Consider the following 21,911-nt stretch of genomic DNA (forward strand, 5'->3'; position numbering starts at 1 on the left):
TCTACTATAAAGATGCCTAAATTGACCGACAACGAATTTTAACTTCTCAATGGTAAGGGCAAAAGCTTGGACCTCAGTCGAAGCTCTCATCGTTAGAATAGATGTTAGAAAGTTGACGTCGGTTTTGGGATCCAATGCCCTACTTATAAGTTCCTCTCCACAAAAATCTCCCTCTCTAAGAAAACTACAATTGAAAAACTTACTCCTTCCACCGTCTATTGTTATACTCTCAAGGCGATCACAAATAATGAAAAGCGTCTCATCAACAAGATACACTTATCGGATTACGTAAGTGATATCAGTAAAAGAATATGGTTTAAGTGGTTTACAAATGTCATCAAGCAATCTCTCTTACATACTCTCGAACAGAGAAACCTACAAAATACTCTCAAACAAAGGAGCCCACTACAACATTCAAAAGGAATCCACTCTCCACCTCGTTTCTTCGTCTCCAACGTAGTGCAAAGAAGAAAAAGACCCATTTGCTTCCAAGCCTCTTTATCTTTGTTATTTGTTCTTTTACCCTAATTTTTAATTATTTTCAGAAGGCTGCTGCGGTCTCGCTCTTGTCGAAAGATTGTTGGGGTGTGGCTAGTAACCTTTGGTCGTGGAGTTGGATAGTTTTCTAATCGGGGGAGGGATTGAAGTTGGGGGTAATAATATTTACCTATTTATTAATCATTTTCCTTTTTTTTACTAATCTTTTAACAATTTAAAAAATATTTACATAATCTACGTCATAACACCGTTTGAAAGTTAATGGGAAAGTGATAAAAAAAATAAATGTATAAAGTTGAGTGAGTTAATTGAAAAAATTTAAAATACAATTAGTGAAATATGAGACAAAGTAAAGTTCAGTGAGTAAATTTATAATTTACCCTTAATTAAAAGGGTGAGATAGTGTAAGTTTAGTTTTCGGCCAATTCATCTCAACTCGAAAAATTATATTTTCATTCAAAATTTGATTTAATATGAATTTACGCCGATTTCATCTAATATAAAACTCGACTCGTATTTTGAGATAAATCTGCATTCGGTTTGACTCAATCGATATATATATATATATATATATGTATAATTCTTAAATTTTTTTAGTAAAAGATAGTTATAATTGAAATATATTTTTTTTAATAGATAATTGATATATATATATATATATATATATATATATATTGATATTATTGCAATTATCATTAAATGTATAAATTATAATTACATTATTTACTTTTAATTTATTTACTCTTAAATACGACCTTATAACATTGAGTCAAATCAAAATTAGTTGAATTTGAATCTTATACTCATCCTTAGATAATAATATCAAGGAGTGGGATTAAGTTAATTAAAATGGTGATAATAATAATAATAATGAGCAGAACTAATCTAAAAGGGTTTGAAAAGAAGGAAGAGATCACTGACGAGATGGAGTGAGTTGGATTTTTGTATTGCAATAATTATTTAGTTGTAGCTTCTCACATGATGTGGTCCCTTTTTTTCATTTATTTTTTTTAATTTTATTTATTAATTTATGGTAAATATAAAGTAGCTTCTTTTCTTTTAACAGAACGTAAGATTTTTTTTTTACAATAAAGCAAAGATTTTAAGCAAAGTTTTTTAGCAAATATTGAGTGTTCATCTCCAAGCCTTCATGTCAGCTTGAATTAGCAAGCGGATAGCATCAGGTTACTGCCATTTAGACAACCCCACAGGTATCGTATAACCATAGCGGGCAAGGTCATCAGCAACGCCATTGGCTTCTCGGTGTATGAGATGAAACTTAACCGTCCAGCTACGCGATAACAGATCCCGTAGTCTTCGAACAAGGGTCGGTTCATAACTTTGACTGGTAGCGGTTAGCAGCTGGGTAGCTTCAGCACTGTCCATCTCCACCATGATACGTCTAGCTCCATAATCCCATGCCAAATGAAGACCGTCGAGAAAGCCCCATAATTCCGCGTGGAGCACAGAGCACTGTCCTATGTTTCTGCTATAACCCATGATCTATTAACCGTCATGATTGCGAAGAACACCACCAGCAGCTACTCCCATGGATCTTTGTTTTACAGCCCCATCCGAATTGATTTTAACCATTCCGGCACTAGGTGGTTTCCAAGGTTTGTTCCTAAGTCTTCTGCTAATTCTCTTGAGGTTGTCCTTCGGTCTGGAAGAGATTGACGGTGCCCAAGAAAGAGAAGACTGGATTATCTCCACTGAGGACCAGCTCACACCTTTGAAGATATAGTTGCATTGTTGCTTCCATAATTTCCAGAGCATGATTCCGAACAGGTGACTCCACCGGTAATTACCTCCGTCTGTTCCTGCGATATGGATTAAAGTTAGTACTCAGCCAGTCAATAAAAGAAAGAGACAATAAACTCAATGCTTTGTGGTTCAGCAGAAGCTGCATCCAAACGTTCTTGGCAACTGAACAATCCCTAGGGACATGAAGAATAGTTTCTTCACACCCCCCCGCAAACTGGACAGCTAGGGTCAGCCGATAAATCTCGTCTCGTTCTCTCCACGTTGGTTAACAACTTATTCCTTAGATTGATCGAGCCAAATGAAGTTTCTGACCCGTTGAAGTCCATCAAAAGTCCAAGCTAAGTTCCATATAGTATCCTAACGATCCCAAGAACCACGACGAATTACATGGTAAGCTGTCTTGACCGAACAATCACCCGAGGGCTCCCAACACCATATAGGGTGATCATCACCGGCTTCACTAGTGGGAGGAGGAATCGCAGTAATGTCACAAACAATATCCTTAGCCACAAGGCGACGTAACTTATCCAAATCCCAATTCCCCTCAGTGTTGATGAATTTGTTAACCTTAGCATTAGGATCACTAACAAACGTGTCATTAACCCGGTCAGCAATTGGACAGTGCCCAGGAATCCAAGCATCGGACCAAAATCTAGTGTGAGCGCCAAACAAAGGAACATTTCCTTGATTCAATCTGATTGGGGCAACAAGTTCTGATTTTATATTTCGACCGACAAAGATGAACCCAGAGAGTATTAGTATTCATCAAGAGTTTATAGCCATGCTTAATAAGAAGAGCTTCATTCTGAAACCGAAGAGGGCGCATACCCAATCCCCCATTGCTTTGGAAATAAAACACTCACACAAACAACTTTTATTGAAACTCAAACAAATATTACAAGAGCACTCTCACTCAAAAACAAGAACTACAACTCACTCTTATAAGACTTTGCTTCTTCACTCACTTAGAAGCTCTTAATTTTTCTTGATGCTTAAAACTAAAATGGGGAGAGATATTTATACTACTCAATAACAATCATACACCACATAATTAAACTAATTTAAACCATTACAAATTCAACAAATACCTAACTCTCACCTAACTAAATTGATGTAAGCAATGGCATCATTACTTGAATGATGTAAACAATGACATCAATTTAGTTTGGGTTTGGGTTTAGGCTCCCATAATGGATCAAGTTTATGATCCAACACTCCCCTTAAACTTGATCTTGTGACTCCTAGTAAGTTCCTTAATCTTATGAAGTCTTCACTTTTTAGTGGCTTCGTAAAAATATCGGCAACTTGATATTGTGACTTCACATATTCAACTTCCACATCGTTTCTTGCAACACACTCCCTTATATAGTGGTAGCGAATATCGATGTGCTTGCTTCGATCATGGAATATTGGATTCTTTGATAAGACAATGGCTGATTTGTTGTCGACACAAACCTTGGTAGGCTCTTCTTGTATCAAACCTATCTTATTCAATAGGTTTCTAAGCCAAATTGCATGACAAACACATGAGGTAGCAGCAACATATTCCTCTTCACAAGTGGACAATGTGACAATCGGTTGTTTATTTGGCATCCATGTGAACGCAATATCTCCCATGAAAAATACGAATCCAGTAGTGCTCATTCGATTATCTATGTCTCCACCCCAATCACGGTCGTTATATCCAACAAGCTTGTAATCATTAGAAACTGAATAGAACAAGCCAAAGTCAATTATACCTTTCAGTTAGCGAAGAATTCTCTTTGCGGTTTTAAAATGGGTGGTTGTTGGAGATTCCATGTAGCGTCTAACCAATCCAACTGCATGAAGAATATCGGGTCTCGTGCAAGTTAGATAGCGTAGACTTCCTATCAAACTTTTGAAGAATGTTGGATCTACACTTTCGCCTTCTTCATGTTTGGTCATCTTAATCCCGTATTCTGCCGGTGTGCTTATTGACTTACAGTTCTCCATCTTGAACTTCTTCAGTATCTCCTTTGCATAGCTTTCATGTGAAATGAAAATTCCATCCTTTTGTTGCTTAACTTCAATGCCAAAGTAGTACCACATGAGCCCCATGTCTGTCATCTCGAATTGTTTCATCATCACATCCTTGAATTCATTAAACATGTTTGGGTTGCTTCCGGTGAAGATCAAATCGTCCACGTAGAGCCACATGATTAAAATATCTTCATCTTTGATCTTGATATATATAGCATGCTCGTAGGGACATTTGTTGAAGCCATTCTCTTGGAAGTACTTGTCGATTCGGCTATTCCATGCCCTTGGTGCTTGTTTTAGCCCATAAAGAGCCTTCTTCAACTTCAACACCTTGTCTTCGTGCCCTTTGACTTCATAGCCTAATGGTTGCTGAATGTAAACTTCCTCTTCAAGAACTCCATTTAGGAAGACAGACTTTACATCCATCTGTTGTATCTTCCACTTGTTTTGAGCTGCCAAAGAAATGATTAGTCTGATAGTCTCCAATCGAGCAACAGGAGCAAATACCTCATCATAGTCAATTCCAGCCTTTTGACTATAGCCTTTAGCAACTAGCCTCGCCTTGTGCCTTTCAATCTCTCCTTTGGCGTTTTGTTTTGTTTTATGCACCCATTTGACACCTATCACCTTATGTCCCTTGGGAAGTGAGGTAAGATCCCATGTGTCATTCTTCTTGATGGCCTTGATTTCTTCATCCATCGCATCTCTCCATTTCTTTTCTTGTACCGCTTCTTGAAAGCTCACTGGTTCACAATCGACAAACAGACAAAATAATGTAAGATTATCTTGTCGTTCAGTTAGCTCATAGAGATCTCTAAGGCTTCTTGTGCGTTGCACAACTCTTTCACTTTGACTCCCACTTGACGATGACAAAGGTGATGAGTCTCCTTGAGTGGTTGATGTTGATGAAGTGGATGGAGTTGCAAGCTCTTGTTGAGATTCATCTAGCTGTTCCCTCATTGTCTGCTCATCTTCTTCAAACTGAGGAAAAAATTGAAGTCATCTGTATGAGAGTTAAAATCCCATTCTGCTTCTTCGTAGAAGACCACATCTCGACTAATCACAAACTTCTTATTGTTTGGATTGTACAACTTGTAGCCCTTCGAATTAGCATCATAGCCGATGAAGATAAAACTCTCACTTTTATCATCAAGCTTCGTTCTTCTCTCGTCTGGTACGTGAACATGGGCTATACTTCCAAAGGTTCTCAAGTTGGAAATGTCAGGATTTCTTCCATTCCATGCTTCTTGTGGTGTCTTTTCCCATACACTTCTTGTTGGAGATCGGTTTGTCAAGTAGACTGCACACGCTACTGCTTCCGCCCAAAATTCCTTGGGTAGTTTCTTGCTTTTGAGCATGCTTCGTGTCATGTAGACGATTGTTCTATTCTTTCTTTCTACCACACCGTTTTGCTAGGGGATCTAGGAATTATCATTGGTCGATGAATTCCATTTGCTTCACAAAACTCTTGAAACTCCCTGGAAGTAAATTCTTCACCTCGATCGGATCTCATGGCTTTGATCTTTCTACCACTTTCTCTCTCCACTGCTGCTTTGAACTTCTTGAAGACTTCAAAAACTTCTAACTTTTGTTTCAAGAAATATACCCAGTTTTTTCTTGAAAAATCATCAATGAAGAGAAGAAAATAGTTACTGTTACCGAGAGAGCTTGACTTGATCGGTCCACACACATCGGTATGGATGAGCTCAAGTGGCTTCTTGGCTCTTGTCTCTGACTCCTTTGGAAAGCTTTTCCTGAATTGTTTCCCGACTAGACACCCTTCACAAAGCTGGTCAGGATGGTTGATGCGAGGTAGTCCCTTCACCATCTCCTTCTTAGATAACAGCTCTAGACCTCCAAAATTGAGATGCCCAAATCAAATATGTCAAAGCCATGATGCATCTTTGTAGCAAGCTTTCAGGCACTTTGCAACATTATTCTGTATGTTGATCAAGAACATTCTATTCTTTGACATCGGCACTTTAGCAATGAAGTTATTCTTATCATCTTTTATAGAAAGATTATAATTATTCATATGAATATCATAATCTTTCTCTACCAGTTACCCTAAACTTAAGATGTTACTTTTCATATTAGGCACATAATAGACATTTGAAATAAATTGATGTCTCCCATCTTTCAAACGGATAAGAATATTACCTCTCCCTTTCACTGCTATTGTGGAATCATCTCCAAACAAAACATTTCCGCTTACTGACTTGTCTAGCTCCACGAACATGTCTTTCCTTCCACACATGTGATTTCTTGCACCACTGTCAAGATACCAGGAATTTGCTTGGCCACCATCAGTTTCCTTTCGTGCTGGAAGAAGAGTTTCTTTGTCATCTGTCTTTTCCTCCACGTAATTGGCATTCTTCTCAATTTTGTAGTTGGGAGCTCTACATTCTGAAGCATAATGCCCAAACTTCTGACAATTATAACATCGAACTTGAGATTTGTCATGCCTTGAGTTTGGATTGATTCTTCCACGGCCTCGTGTTGAGCTTTCTCCTTTCTCATAGTTGTTGGAATTGTTGTTGTTGTAATTCCAGCCTCGTCCACGACCTCGACTTCCACCTCGTCCATGACCTCTACCTCTGCCTTGGCCACGTTGGTTTCTATCATTGCGTTGGCTCTCATGCATATCCTTGAGTTGCAGCTTGAGGAGTTGCTCAGTAAACTCATACTTCTATTTGTATGCTTACAATGATCCTTGGAGTTGCTCGATAATCATTTCTTCCAAGTCTTTAGTTTCTTCAATCATCACGACGATGTGCTCAAATTTGGGATCCAACGAACGAAGTGTCTTTTCTATTATCCTCACATCTTCTAACTTTTCACCATTTCTTTTTAATTGATTAGAAACAACTACTTCTCTTGAGAAATAATCTGAAATGGACTCAAATGCTTTCATGTGTAAGGATTCGAATTCACCTCTTAATGTTTGGAGACGAACCTTATTCACTTGTTCGAATCATTTGTAAGAGGTTTGCAGCTTCTCCCATGCTTCCTTGCTAGAGCTTGCACTTGAAATATTTTCAAAACCATCATCATCTAATGCTTGATAGATGAGGTAGAGAGCCTTCTTGTCTCTCTTTCTTGAATCCTTCAAAGTTGTCTTTTGATCTGGTGTAAGAGTAGCAAAAACAACGTCATCCACAATCTCGTTATAGCCTTTCTCTATGATATCCCACACATCTTGTGATCCAAGAAGTGCCTTCATTTTGATACTCCAATTGTTGTAGTAGTTGTTGTTGAGTGTCGGAACATGGAATGGTGCCATACCATTTGTCATATCTCTCAATATAATGAGATTTTGTAAAATCCGATTGCACGGATGGATCCGGAACGCCGAAAACCTTGGGAGAGACTTGGACAACTCGGTCAAAGGGCTCCAACTCAGCTGACTCGGCTCAACTCGGTGAGTCAACTCGATTTTCTGGCAACAGTCATCCGGCGGTGCGTCAGAACTCAGATTGAGAAAATTCTGAAGGCGGCGGATTCCTCTCTTCGAGACCTTCGATCTTTGCAACTCGCTCTGATGCCACTTTTTTGGAAATAAAACACTCACACATACAACTTTTATTGAAACTCAAACAAATATTACAAGAGCACTCTCACTCAAAAACAAGAACTATAACTCACTCTTATAAGACTTTGCTTCTTCACTCACTTAGACGCTCTTAATTTTTCTTGATGCTTAAAACTAAAATGGGGAGGGATATTTATACTACTCAAGAACAATCCTACACCACACAATTAAACTAATTTAAACCATTACAAATTCAACAAATATCTAACTCTTATCTAACTAAATTGATATAAGCAATAACATCATTACTTGAATGATGTAAGCAATGTCATCAATTTAGTTTGGATTTGGGTTTAGGCTCCCATAATGGATCAAGTTTATGATCCAACAGGGACGTTGATTGACAACACGTGTCCCACTTAACAAGAGCCATTTTCAGGTTCTCAGAGACGTACCACCCCAAATGAAACGGCAAGCGATCATCTCAATTTTCTCACAAATTCCTACGGGAATGGACACCGTCAGCATAAAATAATTGGGAATCGCCAACAAAGTAGACTTGGCAAGCGCTATGCGACCAGCAGGAGATAACTTCGAGGCTGTCCAATTATTCCAATTATTCAGTTTAGTACGAACCTTATCAACAATAAACTGAAAGGTTTTCTTAGGGGTGAATTCACGAGATAATGTTCTCGAACTTTTTTATTCACGATATAGTACACATCCCAGATTAATTGTTGAAATGGGGTGAATTCTACAGTGATGGCCATAGGACGCCATGCAATCCAGGCGATCTTGTAGGACGCCATGCAATCCAGGCGATCTTGTAGGACGCCATGCAATCCAGGCGACATACGGGGTGACATACGAGCCATACGGGGTAACATACGAGCCATACAAGCCATATACGAGCCATATGAGCCAATGGAGAGGTCGCCATGCAGTCTTATACGAGGAGAGGTCGCCATGCAGTCTTAGACGAGTCATACGAGCCAATGGAGAGGTCGCCATGCAGCCTGGGTGACCTTGTAGGTCGCCATGTAGTCCCGGCGACCTTGTAGGTCGCCATGTAGTCCCGGCGACCAAGTAGGTCGCCATGTAGTCTCATGTAGTCCTAGCTCACGAGACCTCATGCATGCACATGCAGCCACAACTTAGATTCCTTCACGTGCTCCCCTCCTGCTCCCCGCTGCATGCCTACAGCTATTGATGCATGCATGTGAACCATTTGAGCCGTGAATTATTGGTACAATAATTGAACCATTGCTGCGTGAAATCATCTGCTATCATAGCTGCAATTGCACAATTATTGGTGAAATAATTGAGGCAGCCGGTTATATATGGGGTGTGCATTATCGTGAGAACATAAAAGAAAGAAAGAAAGGGAGAATAGATTGCAGCCAGAGCTTGGTCGCCGAGATTGCAGCCGAAGAAAGGGAGAAGAGATTACAGCCGAGAAAGAAAGAAAGGGAGAAAGGAAAGTAAGAAGAAGAAAGGGAGATAAGGTAAATTTTTTTATATTTAAATTAGTTTATTATTATAAATGTTTAATTTGTTAGTTTAGGGTTTAGGGTAAAACAAAAAGCAGTTAATTAGTTTGTTAGTTTAGGGTTATATGATTGTTAGTTTAAGTTATAGTATACATAAATTAAAAATTATTTAATTAGTATATGTTTGATAGTTATATAGTTAAAAAATAATTAATTAGTTTGTTTTGTTAATAGTTAGTTATATATAAAAAAATTATTTAATTAGTTTGTGTTAGTTAAATAGTTAAGTTATATTTGTTTGTTGAATTTATATTATATAAAAAATTAGTTAGTAAGTTTATTAGTAGTATATTATAATGAAAAAATAGTTTATTAGTTAGTTTTAGTTATATAAAAGAATATTTTATTAGTTGTTTAAGGGTTTAGCGTTTACGTTTAACTTATATTTTAAAAAGTTTAGTTTGTTAGTTTATTAGTTTATTATATTATAAGTTATTATATTAAAGTTTAGTGTTGTAAATTAGTTAGTTAGTTTATATTAGATTATATTAAATGATTTTTTAAATATTGTTGTTTAATTTTTTTTACAGATTCATTCCAATGGCTGACCAAATTCCACTGTTGAGGCTTGACAATGAACATATTTCAAGTCATTTGGGAATAATGGTGAATAAAATATTTGTTTAATGAATTATAATTAATAAATATTTGAATATTATTTTATGATTGTGATAATTTTTTTGAAATATTTAATTGTAGGAGGACGAGCAGCGAGTCCTTCGTCTTCGACTACATAGAGTGCCCAAGCCACACCCACTGATAGAAGAAAATTTGCAAGAGGCTGGATTTTGGTATATAACATTTGTGCGAGATTACAAGTTGGTCCCAGGTTTGATCAGTGCGTTGATTTAACGTTGGAGACCAGAAACGCACACGTTTCATTTGCCGTGTGACGAATGCACGATAACTTTGGAGGATGTGACAATGCAACTCGGGGTCCAAACTAATGGGATGCCGGTGGTAATGTCACATGAGTTTAATAAGCTGGAACAACTTTGCAACTTGTTTCTTGGGAAAGCGCCCGTACCACCAGAGTGTAAAGGGTGGCGGGTGAGGTTGTCATGGTTGAAGAATGAATTTCAACTTCAATCAAATAGTACGGAGCACGAAATTATATATGCAACACGAGTATATATATTACAATTGATTGGGGGAATTTTGATGCCTGATAAATCCGGTAGTTATGTTCACACTCAGTATCTTCTTTTTTTAACAAATTTTGAGAATTGTAGGCAATATAGCTGGGGTTCGGCGATATTGGCGTTCTTGTATCGTGAGATGTGTAAGGCGTCATTAGTCGTGAATGATAATAATACAGTAGAAATTGGTGGATGTCTGTTGCTGCTACAATCATGGGCTTGGCATAGACTTCCGTTTTTGACACCGATTAGTCGGACTGCGGTTGACTTTCCACTTGCCGGAAGGTAATATGAATCCTCTATTTTAATATAAAATATTAATTAAAAAAAATTATTTTGATTAAAATTATTGAACAAAATGTCTCTATTTTTGTTTTGATTGATATACAAATGGAGGCATAAAATTGAAGGCACAGGGTTGGTGCACAACAACATTAAAGAGTTCAGGTTGAAGATCGACATTAAGGCCAAAAAGGAGGTATGCATAATCTGTATTTTTTAATTATTATTTAAATTAACTATATTATTTGATTTAAATCAATTTTATTGTTTTTGTAATTTTACAGTTTAATTGGAGACCATACATGAATGAAGAATTATTTGCGTTGATACCGCACAATATTTTAGATGGGTTTCAATATTGGTGTGCTGTTACACCATTGATCAATTTTGCTTTTGTTGAGATCTAATTTGGGGATAGAGTGCTGAGGCAATTCCACTTCCACCAACCTATTCCGCGGAGTCCATGGGATCATGACCTCCTCCAAAACTTAGATGGTCGTCGTCCAGTGAATTGGGTTGAGACGCATGACGACTTGCACAGATTTGATGGTCGTCGTAAAGAAAGCGTTAATTGGGTTGAGAAGCATGCAACCTACATTAATGCTTGGAACAATAGGGCTTCATTCATGCCAACTCTTGACGCCATTCAAGATGACGACTTTAATTTTGAGACTTCGGCTTACCTTGCTTATTTTTTGGATAATGGAAAGCCGTTCCTCACAACAATAGTAGAGAGGCGACAATTTTTGAGGTTTAAGAAAAGATTTGGTAAAGCTGAATACTCTCTACCGAGTGGGAGTGGGAGTTCATCTCTACAACCTGAAGCGGAAATGACCGATGTGGATAATAGCGCACCACAATCGTTGCATCACGCAATTGATGATTCTACTGTCCCGGCATACATACCAGAGTTTGTGCAGCCTGAGGCACCCATCTATTCTCATACGTTTTCGTCGACGTATGACTTTGAACACATGACAGTTCAAATACCCCCAATGAATGAGGGGATGGGTACAATACTCCTGAGCCACAACGGCCACAACGTATCAGACGTCCGCCCCGACATTATCATTCAACAACACCCCGGCATCGACAACAATTGTAAACTCGTTTGCTATTTATTACAAATTATTTATTGAAATTAGACTAGTTTTTTTAACCTTAACAATGATTTTTAGTATCAAATCATTACTAGTATCAAATAATTAAATATTTAGTAAATCAACTATTTTAAATCATTAGTATCAAATAATTAAATATTAACAATAAATCCTTATTAATAATAATTAGTAAATCATTAGTATCAAATCATTAAATATTTAAAAATCATTAATAAATTCGACTATGTATAAATTTAAACTAAGTAATCCACACTTGTACACTCATTTGTTAGTATTCTATAATTATTAGTAATAATTATTTCATTAGTATTAAATCATTATTATAAATAATTACTAAATAATAACCAAATAATTATTATAAAATCATTATTATAATGATTATTATCAAATCATTACTAAATCATCAAATCATTAAATATTTAAATCATTATTAAATCATTTTTATAATGATTATTACTAAATCATTATTATAATGATTATTATCAAATCATTACTATAATGATTATTATCAAATCATTACTAAATCATCAAATCATTAAATATTTAAATCATTATTAAATCATTTTTATAATGATTATTACTAAATCATTATTATAATGATTATTATCAAATCATTACTATAATGATTATTATCAAATCATTACTAAATCATCAAATCATTAAATATTTAAATCATTATTAAATCATTTTTATAATGATTATTACTAAATCATTATTATAATGATTATTATCAAATTATTACTGTAATGATTATTATCAAATCATTACTAAATCATCAAATCATTAAATATTTAAATCATTATTAAATCATTTTTATAATGATTAATAAATACATAGAAATACATATATGATTACTAATGATGAGGCCTATATCTTGGTAAATTAGGACAATTGTTTTTTGAATGGCCTTCACCCCTACATAATCCGCATCTCTTTGCTTGACCTCTCTCTATAGCATGGAAATCCATACTGGTATGAATTCGAGTGGACTCAGGTCGACCCTTTGGACTTCTGCGAAGCATTGGATTTGGTAGCCATTCATCATGATCCTTTTTGGGCCAATATGATTCATTCGGGATCTGTCTGAACACATAGTTGTAGACATTTAATATCCTACGTAGGTGGAAGCATTCATCAACATAAGTGTATGCGCTTACACCAGCATACATACATGCAGCGACTGCATGAGCACATGGATATTTCCATGCCTGAAAACGACCATAATCACACCATTTGTGTCGTAAATCAACTCTAAATGTTTGGTCTTCTCCTCCGACGTTACGACGTATGCACGACACGATAAAAGTATGACCAACTCGGTCGAAATTATGAACAACCATTGATGTTGCCAATCGCTCATTTGCTTCCATTGATTCCACCATTGTAGGAGCCCAAGTTTTACCTCTATTTATGAGACTCTCAATTTCCTTGCCTTTGTCCGACCAAACTTTCAGTCTAAAGTACGTCTCTTTCACCACACTCGCTATTGGGAGATGGCGTGTACCTTTTAGTACCGAATTAATGGCCTCAACAAGGTTTGTGGTCATATGTCCGTATCTCCTACCTTTATCGTATGCTTGCGACCATTTTTCCCGCGGTATTTTTGAAGCCCACTTCCAAACACGCTGATCATCGTAAAATACCTTCAAATTCTCCAATCTCTTGTCAAAATTTGGTCGACGTAGTTCGTATCCTGTTCCATAATATATTGTGTTAAACCGCAATTAAAAAAACCACGTAAAAAATACACAAATATTGAAAATAAAACTTACCCATGCTGACTATCTCGCTACGAATATGTGGGTTATGAAACTGGTCGATACTATTCTTGCCAATATGACGGATACAAAATGTCGGATATGCATACGGAGGTATCCAACGACTTCCTGGTCGTTCAATTGCCGCCAAAATACCCGTTCCTCTATCGGATATCAAGCAAACTCCATCTTCACGAACGACATATTGACGTAGATTGGTCAGAAAGAAATCCCAAGCCTCTGTTGTCTCTCCCTCAACAATGGCGAATGAAATTGGGAAGATATTTCGCTCACCATCTTGAGCAACTGCCATCAAAAGTACATGCCTATATTGACCATACAACCACGTACCATCTACTTGGATCATACGTTTGCAAAATGGAAATCCTTCAATACATGCCTTGAATGCCCAAAATAGTCTATGAAATATTTTCTTCCCTGGCAGAAGTTGACCTTCTTCGTCATATGCGGGCATGGTTTGAGACTTCACTATAGTTCCTGGGATAAATCGCTTCATTGCTTGTAGCAAATGTGGTAGCTCATTGTACGATGTATCCCAATCTCCATACGTCAACTTCATTGCCTTCATTTTCGTATTCCACACCTTGCCATATTTTACTTGATATCCAAATTGGCTTCGAATAGATGCAGCTAACACTGAACAAGATATCCTTGGATCCTTTTCAACCATCGCCTTCACGTATTCACATATTACATCGGAGTCCAATAGTCGGTGGTCTTGTTCGATGGAGTTTCGCAAACATGTGTGCGAACCATTGTACCTCGTGATGACCCAAACATCGTGCCTTTGATTTTTTGACACTCTGATCTTCCACTTGCACTCTGGGCCATATTTTACACACTTTGCGTATAGGGTTTTCTGGTTGGACTCTGCAACATGGACATCAACATGGCATTTGATGCAGTACTCTTTAATCGCCAGCGTAGCTTCATTTTTTCCTCTGAATTGCACCCCAACTGAAAATTCACCAGAATTATCGAATGATTCAGTCATTTGGTACGGAGGTAAATGTGGCATGTCTAGGAATTCAGGTGCCCTCATTGCATCACAGTCTATCTCGTACATGTGAGGAGTAGCTTCATACGGTGTCGGAACTTCATCAATTGCACCTCCACCAAAAATATTTTCGTCGCCGCCCAAAACGGGTTCTTCAGTTTCTTCATCTTCGCTTGAATCATCATGGATTTCTCCCCATCGATTTTCAGCGTCAATATCAACAACCAATTCCGGTATGTTTCTCGTCTCATATTCTGCTGCTGTAGATGTCCCCCCGACTTCATTTACACTTTCCAATAGTGACATAAAACTGTTCGGGAACCTGTATGTCGGCTCCTCAAACTGACTATATAAAGCCATTTCAGATGGATTTTGAGCCACACCTCTTGATGACCCAAGAACATCACATATGTTACGCACATCAACAAATAATTCAATAACTGCTATATTGGTTGACTCATGTAATCCAACCATGGTTCCAATATCATCATCTTCTTCAAGTGGAACTGCAGCATATCTGACTGGGTTAGAGCATATCATAAACCTATACCTCAAACCATCAACTGCAGCTCGAATTTTTCTTTCTATCTTATGCTTCATTTCTATAAATGTGATGTCTTTTTTGAACATCATATTTATTGGTTTTTCAGACTGAAAAACTACTCCGACCTCATTTTCCATAATCTGTCCATTATAATGGACAATCGTGAAAAAGTTGTTGCTCATTTTCTCTACAAATAAAAAAATAAATTAATTTAGATTAAAAAATTAGATAAGATAATTTCATAAATTATTAAATATAATATAATATACTATTATATTAATGATCAAATAAAATTTATTATTTAACTTGATTGATTGCTTACTAATAAACCTAATAATGATTTGATAATTACTATTAATCTAATGATTTGATATTTAATGATTTAATAATAATATGATTTAGTCATAATCACTAATAATTATTTATTATAAATATTTAATGATTTATATTTGATACTAATCATTTAGTAATTATTACTAATAATAATGATTAGTTTGATAATATTTTTTATTTTTTAAAAATATCAAACAAATTTGTTAGGCAAAACTGTCGAGATAATGTTCTCGAAATAATTATTTCGCGAGATAATGCGTTGTCCGGATTATTTCATTCAATTAATTTTTACTTCTTACTAATATACACATACAATGTAAATTAAACAAAATATTTTTAAAACAACACTAAATATTTTTAAACACAATATTTTTTAAAACGGAAATTATCTCGAACAAATTAGTTTATATAATCTAAAATAAACTTACTAACTAACTAATTTACACATACACAACAACAAAAAATGGACAACAAAAAATAATAAATTACTCACGTCTTTATGCCTTCTTCCTTTACTTTCTTTTCCTGCCTTGTTTCTTTCTTCGAATCAATCTATACGTGGGCAAATGTTGTGAAATAATGTCCTGTATGTGTAAACAAAATATTTATTTAAACAACAATAGCTCCCACAAATTAATTTTATATAATCTAATATATTATAATATACCTTAAACTAATAAACTATTTCTTTATTATAATATAACTTAGTTAAAATAACAAACTAATTAAGCACTAATTAATTTTTTTATAATATAACTTCAACTTCAACGAACAACCTAATATACGTTTAAAGACACTAACAAATTAATTAATATTTTTTATATTTAATAACTTAAACTAAGAAACTAATTAACTAATTTTTTATATAATATAATATATAACTTAAACTAATAAACTAATATAATATAACTTAAACTAACAAACTAATAATTTATACTAACAAACTAATTAACTAGATTTTAGTTTTACCCTAAACCCGAAACTAACAAACTAATAATTTCATATAATAAACTAAATTAAACAATAAAAAAATTACCTCACGAACTATGTTTGAGCCTTTATCTTCTTTTCTTCTTCTTCCTTTTCTTTCTCTCAGCAAAGTTTATATGTGCTTATGCTTCTGGTTCTGCTTGTGCTTCTACCCTAAACCCCATATCCTTTATATAAAGCAACTGAGCGTTGGACAGAGTCATTAAATTTGACTGTTGAAGCAAATAATATTAGCATTGCATCGTATAACTATTGACTATTGAAAGGCTGCAATTGAACAATAATATTTGCTGCATTTGGCAGCTAAATTAACGCTGCAATAACGCAACTATAGATGCAACACATGCAGCTACGGATGCAGGAATCTCTCAGCTATGATGCAACGCATGCATGCATCTCCCAGAGCTTGGTCGCTGAGACTCCATGGAGACCTACCTACCACGCCGTGACTCAATGGCGACCTACACCGTTCGACGTGCATGGCCCATGCACAGTTCCCACGTCCCATGCACAGCATGCATCCCACAACTCCCCCATGCATTCCCACGTCCCATGCACAGCATGCATCCCACAACTCCCCCATGCATGCTCCAATACTATTTGATTGCATGGCGACCTACACCTGCTCCTTTGCAAAACACCACACAGGTCGCCCGGATGCCATGGCGACCTCCAAGGTTGCTGTAGAATTCACCCCATTTCAGCAATTAATCTGGGATGTGCATTATATCGTGAATAAAAAAGTACGAGAACATTATCTCGTGAATTCACCCGTTTTCTTAGTGATTCGATTGTGGAAAAGAGGCATACCCAAATAACTTCCCAAATTAAAGGAACGTTGGAAATCAGAGAAAAAATAGGTCATTAGCAAGATTTTCAGAGACATTATTGGAGAAAAAGACTTTGGTCTCGCTTGAGTTAACCTTGTGCCTCGAAAACCTGCTAAATTGGTCAAGGATAGCTCTAGAAAGAAACGCTTGATCCCTGGTTGCCTTGCAGAATAAAAGCAAGTCATCAGCGAAGAATAAATGAGAAAGTTTAGGACCTCCACGAGACAAAACCATAGAATCCCACAAGTTCAAATTCTGAGCATAATGGATCTGACCAAGACCCTCCATGCAAAGAACAAACAAATACGGGGAGAGAGGGAAACCTTGCCTAATCCCTCTTGTCGGTTTGAAGTCTGCTGAAAGAGAGCCATTCCAAAGAAGTTGCATTATAGCCATCCAGTGAGTTTTACCTTTCTTCCTTCTTGTAGAGTGGATAACTTCCTGAGCAACCAGGATATTATAATGCTCCTCCCAGCAATAAAACTGGCTTGATTGTGCGTAATTTCTTCAGGAAAACAAACTTGAATCTATTTGCGATGATTTTCATGACCAGTTTATAGAGAACTGTACATAGACTAATAGGCCAAAAGTCGGTGAAGGATTCAGGGTCCTTTTTGGGAATAAGAACAATCAAAGTCTTATTAATTTTCGGATCAAAAGGTTTTCCGTTGAACATATCCTTAACCCAAGCACAAAAAGATTGACCAATAGTGTGCCACTGATGTTGGTAGAACAAAGCACTCATTCCATCCACCCCGGAGATTTGAGGGGGCTCATATCGAATAGAGCAGTATGAATTTCCTCATTGGTGACTGGAGCATCCAGATTATGAACATCAGACTTCGAGAGGCATGGGAAGGCTCTCCTAACCGTAAAAGTCCCCGTACGATTACCATCATCATGATAAAGATTAGAGAAGAACATGGTAGCTTCTTCACGGAGAGTATCATCATCATAGCACCAATCTCCGTTGCTTAGACGAAGAGCTTGAATACGGTTGGCTTTCCTACGGATAAGAGCACGACTATGGAAATACTTCGTATTCCGATCACCTTCAGAAAGTCAGGTATCACACGATTTCTGTTTCCACATAAGCTTTTCCTGACCAAGCACCTCCTCCAACTTTGTACGGATTCTCAGCTCCTCATCTTTCTGGTGGGGGAGTCCAAAACTATCAATAGAGGCTTGAAGAGAAGCCATCTGCTTCTTGAGTTTTTGTTTTTCCTGCACAATATGACCAAACACATTTCTATTCCAAACTTTAAGAGAGTCTGCAATGTTACTAACCGAAAGATGGATGTTCTAGAATGACCAATTTTCTTGGATGAAGAGATCAAAATTCGGATGTTTGGTCCACCCAGCCATGAAGCGAAAAGGTCTCCTAAGTGTTCGAGGAGCCATGTCCAAGGTCTGGAGAAGAATGGGTCGGTGATCAGACTTAATGCGAGTAAGGTGGTGCATAGAAAAGTTTGGAGCAATTGTGGTCCAGGCATCATTGGCAACCATCCGGTCAAGACGTTCAGAAACGCCTCCACGGGACCAAGTAAATTGGGGCCCTTTGAAGCCAAGGTTAATGAGATTATGAGTATCCATGAAGTCACGGAACAAATTACAGCCAACACCACTCCGAATACCCCCTTTCTTTTCTGCACAATGAAGGATAGCATTAAAGTCACCAGCTAAGAGCCACAGTCCTCTAGAGCTAAGGATACTTAGGTCCCTCCAGAGGGTCTTTCTCTTAGTGGCGTTTGGATTACCATAAATTGCGGAAAATAAAAAAGGGGTTGGAATAGAACTCCCTGATATAGTAGCATGCATATATTGAGGATGAGCGGCAATAATATCCACCGATAATGAAGAATTCCATAATATCTAGATACCGCCAGAGAAGCCGGTAGCTTCGACTCTGAATGAGTGATCAAACCCAAGTTTACCAATAACTTTATCCGCATTACTCCCACTAATCCGAGGTTCCATTAAAGCTACCAAACTTGGTTTATGATCCTGAACATGCTCCTCAAAGATCTTTGGGAATTTAATCCCATCGCAACCTTGACAATTCCAAATTAATGTTGTAAAATCCGTGAAAATGAAAAAGAGGAAGAGGGATTACCACTATTGTTTGGTAGTCTTACTAACACACTCCGCCTCAGTGGACTGGGGATGAGGTTGGCTTTGAATATTATTCAAGACTCCCTTCATCGCATCAAGAACAGGAACACAAAGTCCAGAGCCAGTTTTAACTGTAGGATTCTTGTTCCGAATCACATAGGGAGCCTTCCTATCCTTCGAAACAAGGTTTCTCTGTTTTTTCCATGGTCGTTGGACTTCCTCTGTCCAATGGTAGAAGGATCTTTGAAGCTAACCACCTTATGCGACACAGGGTTCAAAGACGTTCCCATCGAGCTGCCTTCCACTCCTAGCGAGTTGACAAAAATAGGATTAGTATTAGAATTAAAACACTCACCATTTAGACTTACCTGTGAAGTTCCTTGCATTGATTCCATCGGCGTTGAATTACCAGACTTTGCTGATTTAGAAACCGTAGAAGTCAGGCCATCGCTTAAGGGGTCATGCATGGGAGAGATAACGTGGTCCACTTGCATGGGGGATATGGCACGTGCACTGGTAACTTGAATTGTTTCAACAGAAGTGTGCACAAGCAATTGAGTGGCGGGTCCCACCTTGGTAGAGCCTTGTTTCATAGGATTTGAATTCTTAGTAAGAGTTTGACCAATAGGTCGTGAATCATTATTCACAGCATGGGAAGAATCTGGTCGTTTATTCTTGCCCTTAATCGTGCCCTCTGAAACCGGCATGGAAACTTCCTTTGAGGCGGTAACTTCTCCAATTATTTCACCATTAGTTCCCTGATTATGGGTCACCTTTCCATTTTCGGTTTCATCAGCAGTTAAGGCAACAAACCTGAACCCTTGGTTCTTGGTTGCCTTAGGACTAGGTTTGTTACCGTTGCTACTTCCGGTAGGGAGGCGTCGACGTCGTCGTTCGACCATCATCCAAGGACCGTAAGGACTGTTATGAGGCTGGCCGTTTCCTTCGGCTTCGTTGGCCGACGTGATGTTATCAGGGAGTGAGTTACTTGCGGTGGTAACGTGCTCGGGAATAATATTTCTTATTGCATTTATCTTTTTATCCACTTCTGTAAGCAGTAACAAAAATCAATTATTATAATGAAGATTTCGTATAACGTTTCGTACACCATGAATAAAATAAATTTATACTTTAATTAATTATACTAATTTGAATAGATATCACGTACTTAAATTGATTTAAATTTATAATAACGTTGATATCCATTAATGAAATATATTGATAAAAGATAATATTATTTTTTTAATAGATTTAAGTTTAAGTAATTGTGTCTATAAGATATGCATACATCAATAAATATATGGAATTAAATAGTAAATAAATTTTTAGACGAATTAAATATCCTTTGTGGTAGCCAATAACCTGCTTTCACAAATTTAATTTAATAATTTAGAATATATATTATCCTTTTTGGTAGTCAAATGTAAATTTAAATATAATTTTGTGAAAACACTCACAAGTTTACATTTGACTACCAAAAAGGATAATATATATTCTAAATTATTAAATTAAATTTTTATTTAAATTAAAGTATTTAATTTAATTTGATTATTTAGTTTTTATTAATAATAAATTAATTCATTTATAACATCGATATCATGTTGAACGTCGATGTTACCTTAGGAGTAGGTTTGTTACTGTTGCTACCAGGGTCGGGGCTAGGACGTTGGAGGCCCTATACAAATTCTTAAAAAGAGACCCTTAAATCTCAATTTTACCACGATCCATAATACTTTGCTTGTTTTTTTATTGTAACAATAATAATAAATCTAATTTTTTAGGCCCTTAAATCTCAATTTTACCATTAATCCATAATACTTTATTTGTTTTTTTATTATAACAATAGTAATAAATCTAATTTTTTGGGCCCTCACTATTTCGGAACCTGTTCCGTCGCACATATTGTCCATGTACTAGCCCCGCCTCTGGTTGCTACTTCCGCTTGGGAGGCGTCGACGTTATTCCAAAAGGTTTGTTCCAGGAGTAATGTGGTTAACTTATTCCAATCCCAGCTTCCAAATATCACGTTTATAGAATTTTGAAATTTTTATTTAAAACAAAAAAACTTAAAAATTATATATTTTTTAAAACTTCAAACTTTTCTTAAATCTTAAAAAGAAAACCCAAATATTAAAAACCTTAATTCTAAAATCCAAATATCAGGCGTCGCTACTACCATCACTGTCGCCCTGGTTCTCTCTAGTCGTTGACAAACAACTATTTCAGTCGTCATCGACCATTTAGTGACCGACTGTTATCTAATTACCTTAAATTTTTAAACTTAAACACTTAAATTCTTAAAATCCCAAATATTCAAATCTTTAAAGATCTTTTAAATCTTTATAATTGATCATCATAATCGACCGTTATATCATTTGTCCGATCGTGACAATCAGCCATTTGGCCATCTATTGACCTTTGTCCATTCAAAGGTCAATCG

Source organism: Hibiscus syriacus, unplaced genomic scaffold, assembly GCF_006381635.1.
Source record: "Hibiscus syriacus cultivar Baekdansim isolate YM2019G1 unplaced genomic scaffold, ASM638163v2 tig00110290_pilon, whole genome shotgun sequence".
In the NCBI taxonomy this organism is placed as follows: domain Eukaryota; kingdom Viridiplantae; phylum Streptophyta; class Magnoliopsida; order Malvales; family Malvaceae; genus Hibiscus; species Hibiscus syriacus.